This window comes from Pipistrellus kuhlii, unplaced genomic scaffold, assembly GCF_014108245.1.
Source record: "Pipistrellus kuhlii isolate mPipKuh1 unplaced genomic scaffold, mPipKuh1.p scaffold_m20_p_12, whole genome shotgun sequence".
NCBI classification, from domain to species: Eukaryota; Metazoa; Chordata; class Mammalia; order Chiroptera; family Vespertilionidae; genus Pipistrellus; species Pipistrellus kuhlii.
Genome location: NW_023425427.1, coordinates 32,551,162 through 32,563,349, shown reverse-complemented (window position 1 = coordinate 32,563,349; position 12,188 = coordinate 32,551,162).

Genomic DNA, 12,188 nt, shown 5'->3' with positions numbered 1-12,188 from the left:
AGCAAAAGACTAGAACTTTAGGTGAAAACAACTGATGAACCCACTGTAAGTTGGAGGAATAACTATACTGATAAGTAAGAATTTCATGAATCCAAAGGTTTTTTTAAATATTAACCAAAATATATGTGTAGGAATTTCTAAGGTGGCAGACTTAAAGTATTTACAACTAAGAATCTTCCATCCTCAACTTGAATTATTTTCACGTGTACTTTCCACTTCCGCTATTTTTAACAACTTCCTGTAACTCCAATACATCACACCCACCCTGCCCTCTAAATCTTCAAATATGCCATTCCTTTCTCCGGACACTTTCCTCCCAAACAAGCCCCATTGTGCCTCCAATACTCAAACTCTCAGTTCCTCAATTGTAATAGAGGCATAATAATAGCCCCTGCTCACATAAGTTTAATAGAAACATGAAATGAGCTAGTGCACACTAATGTTTAGTACAGTGGTGAACTGTGGTGAACACTGAGCAAATGTCTGTCATTATTCTTACTCTTGGCATTCTCAGTAAGATAGTTTCATTTGGATACTATGCTGGCGTAACTACTTGAGGCATTTGCCAGGCCCATGGGGAGATATCTGGGAGCATGCAGTTCATTTGGAGGGTTAAAATGTCTAGAATAAGCACTTGTGTGAGGTTGGTCCTGTACCTAAGGCTATCTTTAGTTGAGTTATTCCAAAATTGGAGATAACAGAGAATAGAAAAGCACAGAGTCGAAAACATTCAACAGGCCTACCACAGCTTCAGGTCTACCACAACTCTAGAGGCTCCTCTATCCATCTCAGCAAGAACATCCATTCATCCGCTAGGTAGTTATGGAATGCCTGTCATGTGCCAAGTCCCATTTGGGTCTAGACCTTGCAGAAAAAGCATTGAACCAAACAGGCAACAATTCCTGCTTACATTCTAACGGGGGTAGACAAATAGTAAAGAAAATGATTAAGTAAATATTTGTGTATTAGATATTACTAAGTGCTATGGGAGAAAATAAATCAAGGTAAGTAGGGTGAGCAGTGTCAGTGACGGGGCTGAGTGGCAACTTTAAATAGGGTTGTCAGGGTAGGACTAGGTGTAAAGGTGATATTTGAGCAAATACATGAAGGAGGAAGAGTGTGGGGATCTGGAGAAAGAATGCATCAGGTAGAGGGTGCAACCAGTGCAAGGGCCCGGAAGTGAAAGAATGCCTGTGTGTTGAAAGAACAGGAAGGAATTCAGGTGGGTACTGCACAGTGAACCAGGGGAAGAGATATAGGAACAGTTTGATGACCTTGCAAACTATGTAAGACAGTTGGTATTTACCCTGTAAAAGATGGGAAACCAGTTCGGGGCTCTGAGCAGAGGAGAGGCAAGATCTGAATTCAGTTTTTTGATGATCCGAGCATGATATGGAATGAGCCTAGTAAAATCTAGCTCTCTAGAAACCCAGAAATGTGTAAACGGACAGCCAGCCTGCTATGGATTGAACTGATATAACTAATGTAAGCTACAGGGCTTCAGATATTTAAACTTAGAGAGCCACTGAGGTGCAAGACCATACAAGTCCTGGGAGGCTTGGGGGTATTCCTAGAACATGGGGATTGTTGCAAAAACAACAAAGGCTCTTTTAGAGACATAGCAATTCAGAAGGCATCACATGTTCTAAGAATAACCAGAAGTAAAATTCACTGTAAGGTTTTGTGATGGTTAATTTGAATGTGTCAACTTGACTGCACATAGGTGCTCTGATTCAACATCATTTCTGGCTGTGTCCGTGGGGGTGTTTCCAGGTCATGTAGCATTTGAATCAGTGGACTCGGTAAAATAGGTTGCCCTTCCCAGTGGGGATGAGCACCATCCAGTCCACTGAGGGCCCAAAGAGAACAAAAAGCAAAGGGAAAATAAATGTCCCCCTTTTTTTCTGCCTCACTGGTGAGCTGGGGCATCACATCGCATCTTCTCCTTTCCTGGGACTGAGTTATTCCACTAGCTTTCCTGCATCCCAACTTGCAGACAGCAAATCATGAGACTTCTCAGTGTCCACAACCACATCAGTCAATTCCTCATAATAAATATGCGTATGAATTTAACCTATTTATTATACATTAATTTATGTATATAGCATTACTTTATATATAATGTTCTATGTTAAGTGAGTATGTGTGTGTGTATGTCCTATTGTTTCCATAGAGAACCCTGATTATCACAGATGTCTATATATAAATAATAAATTTACTGTATTTTCAAATTACGACAGAGAGATACCTCCAAATTGGACTAGGGGCCATGGGCAGGAAAAACCTAGAAAGGGCTAAGGAAACAAGGATGGCATCTACGGGACATGGAATAGACTGAGAATTCTTGTGGATTCACAACAGACCCACCTGCATAGTTGTTAACCTACCCGTATTTTCCGGCGTATAAGACGACTTTTGAAACGAAAAAAAGTCAACCTAAAATCGGGGGCAAAAGACCAAAATTGCACAAAAATTACCTGCAGATCTTGACGACAAAGTAAGTTTTTTCTTTGAAGGGGGGGTAGTCTTATACAGCGAATATAAGTCTAAACCTATGTTTTAACTGTAAAATTAGGAGGTCATCTTATACGCCGGAAAATACGGTACACAGTCCTCCTCCTAGAATAAAATCGTGTTTTTTTTTTCATTTTAAAAATAGAGTAAAACCTAGAGAGAAGTGAGATAAAGTGGTGATTCTCAACTTCACGAGAATCACCTAGAGGTTAATACAAAACCTAGGGCCCCAGTTCATTGGAGGACAGAACCCTGTGTTTTTACCAAGTACTCTACTGATTCTGATGCACACAGAAGTGTAAGGGCCACCACTACAGAGTGCTGATTCTCAAACTTGACTACTCTTTAGAATCACCTGGGGTATTTTAAGAACTACTAATGCCTGTGTACCACCCCAAGGTTCTGATTTAATTGGCCAGACTGTGGCCTAGGCATCAGGGTTTTTCAAAGAATCCCAGGAGCAGCCTGGGGGAAGAACCACTGATGGAGAAGGATTGCTGTCCCCAATGAGGAGTCACTGATCCCTTATATGTCCAAAACCCCATTCAGTCATAATCTAAAATTCTTATTCTTACCTGCCATGTTTTAAGAGAGAATCCAGAAACATGTAAGTTTGTTTTCTATTCTATAAAATATAATAAAGGCTCCAGCCCAGGTAGTCAGTTGTTAGAGCATTATCCCAAATCACCAAGGTTGTAGGTTCATTCCCTGGTCAGGGCACAAGGGCACATACAAAAATCAAATAATGACTGCATAAGTGGAACAACAGATCGTTCTCTCTCTCTCCCCCCCCCCTCCTCTCTCTCCCCTCTTCCCCCCTTACTCTCTCTCTAAAATCAATAAACAAAAATTTTAAGGAAATAAAATTAAAAAGCCACATAAAAATTAAAAAAATAAAATAATTGAGAAAACCTTGAAAAACAAAAGCACTTCAGTGTTACCACTGTTTTCTCAATTATCATCAATAACATTACCACTAGAAATGGCACTCAGCCCTATCCACAGGAGCCAACTTATTAATTACTTGGGAGAAGAGAGATGAGCCACTTGTCCAAGCTGTCCTTCTGCTCTCTGAAAGCTGAGGCTGATGGCAACATTTACTGCAAGAGTCTCTTCTCCAGCAAACCAGATGCCACACATCTGCTCACCGAGCATGAAGCTTTTTAAAATCATGGAGCTTTCACGGCACTCATTTTACTGTTTCTTAATCCTCCATTGCAAGTATGAACATAGAGAGTGGAAAGCACCCAGGCCTTGTACTTCAAAGCATTTTAATGACTCATTAGCTATGTGACTTCAGACAAGTTACTTAGCTTGTCTGATCCTCATATTCCTCATGTGTAAAACTGGACCAAATAATACCAATAATCCAGATATCAGGTGATGATGAGTTCTTGTAACTAGAGCACTAGGGCAGAGTCTGGCACACAGTAGGTATTCAATCACCTGACACCAGGTAAACACTACATAAATGTTGGCTGCTGTGGTTACGTGATGTCAGTGTTATTCTATACTTGATGCCTGGTGCACAAAATTCATGCGTGGATGGGGTCCCTAGGCCTGGCATGTGATCAGGGCTAATCAGGGCCAGGATAATTGGGAGAAGAGTTGACGATCGCCCAGCTGGGTGCAGAAGGAACAGACACCAGATGCACATGCTACCCTCAGTGCCCTACCACCCCATGGTTCCCTGCTTCCCCCTTCTCCTTTCCTTGGTGCTGCAATGCCACTGGGGCCTGTTGGCCAGGGGAAGGAAGAAGGAGGGGTTGGAGGAGGTTTCAATCCCCAGTTTCCAATGTGCAGGAGGCAGCCCATCAATGAATCCCTATCAACCCTGATGTTTCTATCTCTATTTCCCCCTCTGAAATCAATCAAATATATATTTTTAAAATGCAAGGTTTTTAGAGGAAGAAAGGTAGAGCAAGGGAGCTATTGACAGGGGAGTATTTGAGATCTTGCGCACATTTCAAATAGGATAACATAAGGTGGTTTTCAGGGGTGACAGGTGAGGAGTGGCAGTGAGTGAAGCAGGGCACTGAGGGCTGAGGAATGGGCTGTAATGACTGGGAATATCTGTGACAGTGACACCAAGCGTGTGTTGGGGCCATCGCTGGGATCATCCAGCCCCAAGAGGTTTTGATTCCAGAAGGGAGGAGAAACATGGAGATCGGCGGGCCTTTCTTAGCCTAGAAGGTGAGGCAGGTGGCAGGAGCAGGCTGTCTTCCTTCCCTACAAATGTAAACACACAGTGTAACTGCACATGGATGTCAGTCAGCAGCCAAATCAATGCCCAGCCAGCCCCAGTGGCTGTGTCCTGCCACTCTCTGGCTGTGCTGAGGTGCTATTGGTCGGGGAGGCCTAAGCCACACCCCAAGCGCACATAGTATACGAAGGGGTAGGCAGGAAGCCAGAAATTGGAAGTCAGAGTTAAGGTGGCCAGCAGTGCTGCATCCAACATGGAGCTGGACAGGGAGCAGCTGTTGGTGAGACCAGCTTTGGAGTTGGAGGGGCTGCACTTCCTACACATCACCGATGAGTCCCTGTAAATTTATTTATTTATTTATTTGTTTGTTTGTTTATTTATTTATTTATTTTTATTGGAAAGAAAGCTCTGGGCTTATGGTTCCTGGGATCCCTGGGCCATAGCATGCACCTCCAGGCCTCACTGCACACCCCCTCTCCATCCTCCTGTGTTGAGCCCCTGGTGGTCAGTGATGCAACTGGTCGACCAGTCGGTCTGGCCGTTCTGCTATTATGGTCACTAGGCTTTTATTATATAGGATGGTACAAGAATAACACCGACACAGACAAGTCTTGTCTGTCTATTAAAGGAACAAAGTTAAGAATTCTTTTGTCTCCTCCCTCTTAGCAAATCTCAAGTTTATCTGGAGAGAAAAGATTCAGGTCAGTGATCTGCATGAGGGCTAAAAATGCTGAAATTAGCAATTATTCATTTTGTTAACTTTGGGCCTAAGTGCCTTATAATTATTTTCCCATGTAGAGCCCGAAAGGACCTTGGAGATCATGAAGCACAATACATTTAATGAGGAAGAAATGGAGTCTGAATTTTAAATGGTGCTTGGGGCATGTTGGATGCTAATAGTTACAGAGTCTGGATTAGCAGCCAAGTCTGGAAGGAGCTATGGTAACACTTTTTATACAGCTCTGAGCAATTCGCAAAGCACTTTAACGTGTCTCCTCACCACATCCCCCAGAGCAGGATTTCTTAACCTTGGCTTTCTTTGTTGTGGGGACTGTCCTATGCACTGTAGGAGGTTTAGCAGCATCCCTGGCCTCTACTGCACCACATACCAGCAGCAACCTCTTTAAACAGTTGTGACAACCAAAAATATCTTCAGACATTGCTAAAGGCGCTGGGGGACAAAACCAACCCCTCACTGAGAACCAGTGCTCTCAAGGATAGCACACCTGCACAAAACTAAGTTCAGATAGGCTAAGCAACTCACCAAGGACACAAGAACTGGAATAAGAGGAGGAGGGAGGAAGGTGAGACAAAAACAAACAAAACATAAATGGTCTCTCAGGCTGGTGACTTTTCCATGTCTCCATCTACTGAGTGAAGGTGAACTTCATTCTTTCTTATCCCCTCTCTTGGAGGAGAAAAATAAATATGAATAAAAACTTGAAAGGCCTGTTGAGGCCAACTGTTTCAAACAGGCTATGCATAAAATATCACTATTTTTCATCACAAGATGCAGAAAGTGTGAGTTTGCTGTAATATTTTTACCTGAGACGGTTTACAGGTAAATAACCCGCAGGGTATTTTGTACACATACTTGAGTTACTCTGTCCCCTGGTGTATGCTGATGTCAAATTCTTCCCATGCATAATTATCACCCAGGTCAGTGAGAGATGACTCAGTTGTACCAATGGAAATGGAAAAATTCTTTCTCATACAAATGGCCCATAATTCCCCTAAGGCTGTGGGTATAGATGTTTGGCTCAGCTGTTCAAATTGAAGTAGTTAGGAAATACTTTAAGAACCAGTATTTAAGGAACAAGTAATGACTTTATGAGAGTGGATAAGAATGTGAAGGCTGAGAGAAAGTGGAAATAAGAGATTTGACTTTGTCAAGGTGAATGATGTTATCTTGAGTAAAAAGCTAACATGGTCTGCCCACTGGAGGTCGAGTAGGTGTTGGGTTACTGGTGGAGTGGCCTTGGACATGACCCATGGGGCAGATACATTTTTCCTCTGGGCTTCCTCCACAAGAAGGCGTTTCTATGTGGGTCCTTTCCTTGTATTATTGGGAAACCTCTCCTATCTTGTTTCTCTTGTCTATTCCCAAGCATAGCAATTTCTGAAATGGCACAAAAGACAACCAATAAGCAAGGAAGTAAACCTGCAGACACCTAACTGATCTTCCATTTGGCAAAAGACCAGAAATAAAATAGAATTTAAAATAGAAAAAAAGGCCGAAACCGGTTTGGCTCAGTGGTAGAGCGTCGGTCTGCGGACTGAAAGGTCTCAGGTTCGATTCCGGTCAAGGGCATGTACATTGGTTGCGGGCCCATTCCCGGTAGGGGGTGTGCAAGAGGCAGTTGGTTGATCTTTCTCTCTCATCGATGTTCCTAGCTCTCTATCCCTCTCTCCTCCTCTCTGTAAAAAATCAATAAAATATATTAAAATAGAAAAAAGGAAACAAACTATGATGAAAGCAGGCCCAAAAAGAAGATTAAATGAAATACCCCTTTACCTTAAACTTGTGGGGATTAAAATCTATTTGTATGTGAGAGGACTGAGAAGGTTGGGAATGATTTTATAATTTAACCAAACTGAAAATGTTGAGCCTAATCCTTTGGCACAGGTTCAACTGAGATAATTGTCACAATGTGTCCTTCGCAATGTTCTCTCTTTCTTTGAGCCTCAGTTTTATCATCTGTGCATAGGGAATAAAGGGCTACTGTAAAGATTGGATGAGATAGTAAAATATGTAAATTACTTTGCACACTGACCAACAGAGAAATCACTCTGTTAGCCTCATTTATTCCTTCTGTTTCCAAATCCATACTGGAACTAGGAAAGCCAAGGGAGATACGGGATATGCTTTTACTATTAATCTACAACCTTTTCATTTATTCTCTTCTAAGGACACCAGGATTTTAGCCCTAAAATCTTTCCCTGAGAGAGGTCAAAGCTCCCACCCAGACCCCAACTGTTGCTACATTGGAGTCCCTTGGGACACAACGCCTGCCATGGAGGGCTGCAGCTGCTGCTCCCTCTCCATTTACTTCTGGTGACTTCCACTGGCCAAATCCATTTGGAAGTCAGAGGCACGAGATCACAGGTAAAACAGTGCATGAGGGTCAACCTCCAAGACATACAGCCTGGCAGAGAACAGAAAGTATAATGCTGATGCGGTGTTGGTTGCTAGTGGAGATTAAGCAGGATGGCCCTCTCCAAGACAGTGATAGAGACAACCTAGCTATGGAACTTGGGAGGGACCCTTCTATAAGAGATTCCCAGACACTTCAGTGCCTGCTGGGGACACAGAACAGGGGCCAAAATAAGGTGACTTCAGGTAGAACATTAGAAGTGGGAAAAGGGGACCAGTAAAAGGTCAGGAAAGGGCCTGTCATTAAAAGAGAAGCTTCCAAAGAGGGATAACCTTCCCAGACATAATTCATCTCCTCACCCCCCATTGTGGGATGGAAAAGCCTTACCCAGGAGATTAAGGTGCCTTACGGACAGATGTGACCAGGACGCAGCCTGCCGGAAATAACATTGAGTAATAGAAGCCTCCTGTTCAGAAACCACAAGTTAAGGACAAGCCCAGCAATGCGGAGGATGGGGGTGGGGGGGCAGCTCCAAGCACAAAGAGAAGGACAGCAGCAGCAGGGGACCCAGGGAGAGGAGAGCTGGACACACATGTGGTGAGAGGCTCCAGCTTTGCTTAGGAGATTGTTCCTACACATCCTGAAAGAAGCAAGACAGGAATTGCAGCTGCTGGTGCACTGTTGTGGGCCAGGCAAAGATGGGTGCTCCATCTATTGGCACCTCATTTAATTTCAGCTTTACCTTACTGAGGTAGCTATTTTTATCCCCTGATTTACAGATAAAGGAACCAAAGAAGAAGAGCTTTGGTTAAAAGCATAGGTGCTGAAGGCATATTCCCTGTGTTCCAATTTTTGCTCTGTGACTTTAGGCAAGTTACTTAATTCCTCTGTGCCTAGGTTTCCTATTCTGTGAAATGAAGTTAATAATAACATCAACCTAATAGCATACTTTTAAATACTTAAAAATACTTGTCAGTTAATACTTGCAAGGTGTCAATACTTGGTCAGTATCTGGCATTTAACAAATGCTAGTTGTGAACATTGTGCACTGCCGAAATGCATTATGCTAATAAATACAGGAGCTTGGATTTGATTACAGGTTTGTCTGATTCCAAAACTCATAAACATCATTACCACTCTGCCACACTGGCACCATATCCCAAGTGGCCCAGAGATCCGAAGGAATAGAGGCCATGAGCATTGCAGCCTCATGCAATATACTTCAGATTTTCTATCTCTTCCAGCTCCAATCCATATTCCCTAAGGAACCTTGGGATTATCACAGTGGTCCCCAGGACCCTCAGTTATGAGGAAGGGGCATATTATGCCCACAAGCTAGAAAAGCTCAAGGTCATAGAGGAAAAAGTACCGAGTGCAGAACCTGTCTTAGAGCTGCTGCTCTGCCAATTTCTTCGGTCTGAATCTGCCCAGGCATGCTCTGGCTCTCTGCTCACAGCTGCCTTTGTGAAACCAAGTCTCAGAAGCTCTATCCCCAGCAAAAGTGTGGGGCACTCCCTCCTGCCCTCTCAGAGCCTGTTTGTCTCCGGGCTTCTCTGCCCAAGGACATGTGTTACTCTTAGGCTGCCCTCTGTGGCACCATGAGGACCTGCAACCCCTAAACTCAGTGACTCTCAGGTTCTTCAAGCCTGCCTTTTTACCATAAACCAAACCAAACTACTAGACTTCAAAGTGCCCTGGTTTTGTAAATTGTACAATGAAAGTCTCCGATAATCTCTCATAGTCCATACAGCATGTGCTATAAACTGAATGTTTGTGTCTCCCTCAAATTCATATGCTGAAACCCAGCCCTCGAAGTGATGGTATTTGGAAGTGGAAACTAAGTCATGAGGGTGAGATTAGCATCCTTATAAGAAGAGACAGAAGAGGAAAAATATATATGTATTATATTCTCTCCTCTTTTTCCTCTTCCCCCGCCTTTTCTCCCCACTGCCCCCATGTAAGGATACACCAGGAAGACAGTCACAGGCAAGACCAGAAGAGAGCTCACATTAGACACTGGATCTGTCGCTGCCTTGGTCTTGGACTTCCCAGACTCTAGATATGTGAGAAATAAATGTAAGTTGTTTAAACCTCCCAGATTATGGTATTTCATTTTGTCCTAAATTATTTTCTGGAAAGAGTCAAAAAATTATGACTCAAGAACCTTTCTAATCTTCAGAATCAGTGACTCTTTACCATTAATAGAATCCCTAAATGCCAATATAGTGATTAAAAAATTAAGAAAAACATTTTGTGGGAAGAAAGGAGTATAGAGCAGTTGATATTTAGTGGTGTTATCCAGAAAACCGAAATGGCCAAGAAGAGTGATTCGTCCCATCAAGTCTCAGAAAATGGTGATTCCATAATCACAGCAGAGAGTCCATGGTCCACAGAAAAAGCCTAGCAGAGCAGAGCGAGGATGCAAACTAGGATAGGAGGGTGACCTGGAGAGACAGCTGCGGGGCCTTTCTCTCAAAGGCCACCAGGGTTAACAAGTAAGGAAAACTGACAGCGTTTGGCAGGGCAAGTGGGGGAACATCAAAGCCCTCTTTGTAAATCATCTGCTGAAGACTCTCCTTAGAACTGGTTCAAAAGCAGAAACCTGGGAGTACTGGCCTCAAAACAACAAAAGGGGCTCTGAGGGACAAGAACCAAAGAGAGCACCCAAAGGGGCATTAGCAGAATCTGGGACAAGAAAAATGCAAGCAAAGCCAAGGAAGTGACCACTGCTAAAGAGGAGCTATAATTTACTATCAGAACTCACTTTGTCATTTATATTCATTCCTTTAAACATATATTCTATATTGCTCTCAAAGTAGAAATTCCTTCATAAAATTTCTTATAATAATAAAAATAGCCTCTCAAATTTATGAATGCTTCATATGGGCCAGATACTATAATAATTGTTTCACAGCATTATCTCATTTAATCCTCAGCAGGACAATATAAGGTGGGGTCCAATCATTATTCCTATGTCATGGAGAAGGGAAGTGGGACTTACAGAGCTTAAAAAGCTTTTGTAGGTCGCACAGTCAAAAGGAGGCAGAACTTGGACTGTAAAACCAACCACAAGAGCAGAGACTTTTTAAATTAAGTGGGGGTTATCTGGGCATCTTATTAAAATTGTGGGTGCTTAGGCCACACTTCCAAAGTTTCAGAAACAGTGGGACTGTGGTGAAGTCCAGGATCTCAAGAACCCCCCAATGATTCTGATGGGTGTGGTCTGGAAGCACACTTTGCTCAATGCATTACTGTACCATCGTGCCTCTTCTGCTAATCTTCAAGAAGTCCCATGTTAAAGACATCACTGCATATGTTACGGATGGAAACCTGGACGGGGTGGACCAAGCTTTTACAGTCAAGGTTGGGAATCCCAGAACAGGCCAAAGCAGGTCTGTAGCTGTTACTCCTCAGAGATCATTCTCTCCTCGTGACTTCTTTCTGCCTGAGTTGTTCCACATGAATGCTATATCATCTTTCTCTTTTATTTTCAAAGAGAATGCAATAAAAGAGCATTACAGAAGAGGGAGCTCCTAAAACCACAAGAAGAATCAAGTAAACAAAATCTCGTTCCAACTTGCTTGTTCCTATCTACTGACAGGAACTCAAGCACTGAAAGTTTCAACTTGAAGACTTCAAGAGTCTCCACACCACCATCATCTTTTAATTTTCATTCAGTAACACTGTTTTTATTGAAAGTGTAATAAATGGTAAGAGGTAAAAATCATTTTTAAATGTATGAGATTTATAAGTATGGCCTTGTTTAAGAAACAATTTACATGTCACATGGGGACTATTTCATATTATTGAGAATAAGTTTTGGGGGTTTGGTTGGTTTGTTTTGGCTAGTGATGCCATGTAGAGATTAGCTATTTACCTTTTCCTGATAGACTTGTATTTCTTAGGTTTCTCATACCAATGTTACCACTGGTAGAAGCCAGGAAATGGAGGAGGAAGGAGGAAGGAGGAATCACTTCTAGCACCTCATCTTCAGGCTCATCAACAACCTTCTTCAATATGGGGAAGTCAAAGTCAGGTTCAGAATGGATTTGGGAAAGAAGAGATTGGGAGTAGATGCTAAAGAGTCACTAAAACAAAATAAATACCTCGTAATGAATGGTCACAAAGAATAGAGACAAGGAAGAAAATTGGCAAAACTGCATGTAACAGTAAGCCTTCTTTGCTAGAGAAAATCTATTTGAGTAACTGATCTCTCCCAGTGGTGAGGATAACATTTTTGGTTTTAAAAAGTGAAATATAAGAGTGATGGGGAGTGAAGGGAGATGGTGAAAGAAACCCAGACTATTAGAAAGCTTTGGGGCCAAAAATATATAAAGATAACAACTATAGATTCCTTATGAAGATGTAGAAAATGC